The sequence below is a fragment of the Oncorhynchus mykiss genome, chromosome 18, assembly GCF_057628025.1.
Source record: "Oncorhynchus mykiss isolate SJ-2025 chromosome 18, ASM5762802v1, whole genome shotgun sequence".
Lineage (NCBI taxonomy): Eukaryota > Metazoa > Chordata > Actinopteri > Salmoniformes > Salmonidae > Oncorhynchus > Oncorhynchus mykiss.
In genome coordinates, this window is record NC_143039.1 from 44732243 (window position 1) to 44737647 (window position 5405).

The window sequence follows — 5405 nt, forward strand, 5'->3', positions numbered from 1 at the left end:
GGTGGCGGGGACCGTGCGAAGGGATTTATACTACTATCTGTACTTACTGGTGGCACAGACACCTTTTCATCCTTTCCTACACTTAAATTACCCTTCCTAACGATTGCGTCAACTATCCTCGCTGTAGGGCGATCGTTCTCCTGTATATTATGAGTACAGCGACTGCAATTAGAAGGCATCATGTTAACGTTACTACTTAGCTTCGGCTGTTGGAGGTCTTGACGAACCATGTCCCATCAACATTGAGATCATCAGAGGAAACCGATGCACCAACTCTGGAACTAACAGGACCATGAACAGCAGCCCCCCAAAGCCATAAGACTGCTAAATTGTTAGTCTGACTAGCTATTGATTAGCTATTTAACTATCTGCATTGACCCTTTATGCACTAACTCTTTTGACTCATCACATACACTGCTGTTAACTGTTTATTATCTATCCTGCTGCCTAGTCGCTTTAACCCTACCCATATGTACATACAGTGCATTTGGAAAGTATTCAGATCACTTGACTTTTTCCACTTTGTTACATTACAACCTTATTCTAAAATGGATTGAATAGTTTTTTCCCCATCATCAATCTTCACGCAATATCACATAATGACAAATAAAAAACAGGTTGTCTTCTTGGGTATGAAGCTACAAGCTTGGCAAACCTGTATTTGGGGAGTTTCTCCCATTCTTCTCTGGAGATCCTCTCAAGCTCTGTCAGGTTGGATGGGGTGCATCGCTGCACAGCTATTTTCAGGTCTCTCCAGGGAGTTAGATTGGGTTCAAGTCCGGGGTCTGGCTGGGCCACTCGAGGACATTCAGAGACTTGTCCCAAAGCCACTCCAGCGCTGTCTTGGCTGTGTGCTTAGTGTCCTGTTGGAAACTTTGCTCCAGTCTGAGGTTCTGAGCGCTCTGGAGCAGGTTTTCATCTGCACTTTGCCCCATTCATCTTTGCCACAATCCTGACTAGTCTCGCAGTTCCTGCCACTGAAAAACATCAACACAGCATGATGATGCCACCACCTTGCTTCACCATAGGTATTGTCCAGGTTTCCTCCACACATGACGCTTGGCATTCAGGCCAAAGACTTCAATCTTCGTTTCATCAAACCAGAGAATATTGTTTATCGTGGTCTGAGAGTCCTTTAGGTGCCTTTTGGCAAACTCCAAGCGGGATGTCATGTGTCTTTTACTGAGGAGTGGCTTCCGTCTGAAACCCTACCCGTTGTCCTTCTGGAGGTTTTCCCATCTCCACAGAGGAACTCTGTAGCTCTGTCAGAGTGACCTCGGGTTCTTGGTCACCTCCCTGACCAAGGTCCACACTGTATTGTTAGGGGATCTAAAAAAAAACACGGTCAGTCAGTGGGAAATATAATCTAGGGCAATATCGGTAGAAATGTTACAAATAGGGAGGTTCAGGACCCTCATCATAGTAAACTGAACAAAAATATAAAGGCAACATGCAACAATTTCAAAGATTCTACAGAGTTACAGTTTCTATAAGAAAATCAGTCAATGGAAATACAGTATATTAAATTAGGCACTAATCTATGGATTTCACATGACTGGGAATACAGATATGTATCTGTTAGTAAAAAAAAAATTAAGTAGGGGCATGGATCAGAAAACCAGTCACCATTTGCCTCATGCTGTACAACACATCTCCTTTACATAAAGTTGATCAGGCTGTTGATTGTGGCTTGTGGAATGTTGTCCCACTCCCCTTCAATGGCTGTGCGAAATTGCTGGATATTGGAGGGAACTGTGACACGTTAGAGGTTGACCGATTATGATTTGTCAACGCTGATACCGATACAGGTTATTGGAGGAACAAAAAAAGCAACAACACTGAATGGACAATGAACACTTTTATTTTAACTTAATATAATACATAAATAAAATCAATTTAGTCTCAAATAATGAAACATGTTCAATTTGGTTGAAATAATGCAAAAACACAAGAAGAAGAAAGTAAAAGTGTAATATGTGCCATGTAAAAAAGCTAACGTTTAAGTTCCTTGCTCAGAACATGAGAACATTTGAAAGCTGATGTTTCCTTTTCACATGAGTCTTCAATATTCCCAGTTAAGAAGTTTTAGGTTGTAGTTATTATAGGAATTATGACGCGTCGACTATTTCTCTCTATACCATTTGTATTTCATATACCTTTGACTGTTGGATGTTCTTATAGGCACTATAGTATTGCCAGCCTAATCTCATGAGTTGATAGGCTTGAAGTCATAAACAGCGCTGTGCTTCAAGCATTGCTAAGAGCTGCTGGTAAACGCAGTAAAGCACTGTTTGAATGAATGTTTACGAGTGTGCTGCTGCCTACCACCACTCCACTCAGTCAGACTGCTCTATCAAATCATAGACTTAATTATAATAAACCCACAAAAATACAAGCCTTTGGTCATTAATATAGTCAAATCCGGAAACTCCTTTAGAAAACAAAAGTGTATTCTTTCAGTGAAATACGGAACCGTTCCGTATTTTATCGAACGGGTGGCAACCCTAAGTCTCAATATTGCGGTTACATTGCACAACCTTCAATGCTATGTCATAGTTGTGTAAAATTCTGGAAAATTAATTACGGTCTTTGTTAGGAAGAAAAGGTCATCACACAGTTTGCAACGAGCCAGGCGGCCCAAACTGCTGCACATACCCTGACTCTGCTTGCACTGAACACAAGAGAAGTGACACAATTTCCCTTCTTAAAATAAAGTGCTGATGTTAACTGACCTAAGACAGGGAATTTTTACTCTGATTAAATGTCAGGAATTGTGAAAAACTCAGTTTAAATGTATTTGGCTAAGGTGTATGTAAACTTCAGACTTCAACTGTATCTGATGCTACGGAGAGTAATGTTATCTGTTTTAATTACTGCTAATGCTATGTAAGTCTATGTATTTTACACATAGATAATCCATCCACCTGACAAATGTGGCAAATCAAGATGCTGATTAAACAGCATGATCATTACACAGGTGCACCTTGTGCTGGGATCAATAAAAGGCCACTCTAAAATGTGCAGTTTTGTCACACAACACAATGCCACAGTTATCTCAAGTTTTGATGGAGTGTGTAATTGGCATGCTGACTGCAGGAATGTTCACCAGAGCTGTTGCCAGACAATTGTATGTTATTTTCTCCACCATAAGCCGCCTCTAATGTTGTTTTAGAGAAATAAAAATAGTTGTTTTTTGCATGGACATCCTTTGATGTTGCACAATCATACATCTTCTTTAACCCCAAATGTTTACAGATGAAATACAGAGAAATGTTCTTTGTGAATTAATGGGCAAGGCCATTTGACAACTTTGCATTCATGGGCGGCTCCCGTTCTGTAATGTGGGCTGGTCAAGGTTGTTTCCTGGATGAACGTTATATAAGACCAGGCTCACCCTCAGCTGTAGTCAGACTCTACACAGCCAGATCAGACCAAGGATAGCAAACCCAGGATTGTAGACCCAGGACTAACCCAGGACAGCAGTTTCCTCTTGTATCTGACCCATAAGACACCTCGCCTCTCTGCAATATGAAGTACCTGGTTCTGGGACTCTGCACACTGGCGCTGCTGGCCTCCACCATGGCACAGGTAATGTACTTAAACCTAACTCAGTAATAATAGCTGAACATGTTTTAAACTCATTAGCATTCCACTCTTAGCAATGCTCTGCAGGGGAAGAATGAGAAAGAAAGGATGAAAGATGGGGAGAAGTGACTCTAAGTGCAACTAATGGTGGATAGAGGGCAGGATAGACAGTCAGACTGGCAGACTATATTGACCTGTGGTATAGTAAGCGCTTGGAAAAGCGTAGTGAATAACAACAGTGATCCACTCATTTATACGCTAGCTTCACCTTCATGTTGGTGCTAGCTGGCAGGCTTGTAATGCTAGGTGTCAACAGCCAATCCAGTAGGGTCTGGAAACTATAGCGGGCTTCGATCGATCAATAGCAAAGCGATGCCACGGGAAACACGTGACAAAAGTTCAGCTTTCCCCAACCCTGTTCACTCGCCCTCACGCATGCTTGCATCGCCAACTTCTCTCCCCTTCATTGAAAATGAACGGAGCTCCCTTGTTTCATCACCCCCTAACACGCTAGATTAATTTCTGCCTTTAGGGAAGTACCAAAACACCTTGATAGGGGAGACGCATGCAAGCAGAAGATGACATTTGGCTGGGATGGAAGAAATTATACCACCCCAGCAAATTTCAAAACTGTCCCTAATTCATTTAATTTCAAACACGGGTGAATTAATGCTGAATTAACATGTGGCCTAATGTAAATTATTCCATTTCAACCAACAGAATTCTACAACACCAACAACTGAGCAACATAATTCTACAATGGGATCAACAAATGAAACAAGAAATTCTACAATACGACCAACAACTGACCAAATAAATTCTACAGTACGACCAACAACTGACCAAAAAAATTCTACAATACGACCAACAACTGACCCAAAAAATTCTACAATTGGACAAACAACTGACCTAAAGAATTCTACAATTGGACCAACAACTGCAGAAACAAAAGCCACATGGCCAACCACTCTCACCACACCAGCAGGGGGCAGCCGTGTCTTCAGTTACTCCCTGACTCTACTGTTTGGTTCGACAGCCACTCTGATCCTTCGTTCACTATGGCAATGATCGCCACCTAGACGGCAAGAGTCACATTGACCGCACCATCCTGAGAGCGTGTTGGAAACTGAATGAAGAGCACAGGAGAATGAGCTGTACAGCTTTCTCTTTTCTCTGACAATGTGTTTTTACAATGACCTTGCGGTTTGTGTGTCCTCTGTGTATTTCAAGATGCATAATTAACATACTCTGATTGACAGGGTATATTGCAATGCCTAAAATATATGAATGTTTTGTAATCATTCAAGCTGTGAGTTACTTTGAACAAAATAGCTTTCCAAATTGTGAATGATTTATTTTCTCATAGTACAAATGTTGACCAGTAACCAAATAAAAATCTAATTGCTATGTGACCCAGTTAAATATTTACATATTAATGTATCATGTATTTTATTAAAGGTATTATCTTTTATCACAGTAAATAGGTTTATCTGAATTGGTCTTGCTATTAATCTTAATATCAGTTCCATTGTTGAGCTTTGTAGGGCACTTTAAGGTCAATGTATAAAAAGTTCCTTCAAAGGAAAAATAAATATATTCTAATCTAATTTAAGATAAAGTGATGAATTAACCATGTAAGTATTATCAAAATCTATCACATACAGTGTGACTACACATATCAATTCAGATACAAAAAGGAGCTAAACTAACTATAAAAAGGTGTATCATCTTTAACTATGATAAGGCTTATCATCTTACCAGGCTTTATACCCCAGTGTACAAACATTAGGAACACCTGCTCTTTCCATGATCTACACTAC

General features: G+C 40.4%; 1 long non-coding RNA gene across 1 annotated transcript; it reads left to right on the plus strand.

The window, feature by feature from the left end:
* The first annotated feature begins 3364 nt into the window (after positions 1-3364).
* Positions 3365-4997, plus strand: LOC110496123 (uncharacterized). Its single transcript, XR_002469518.3, has 2 exons — positions 3365-3588; positions 4306-4997. It is a non-coding gene; the product is annotated as an uncharacterized LOC110496123 (long non-coding RNA).
* Positions 4998-5405: the final 408 nt, after the last annotated feature.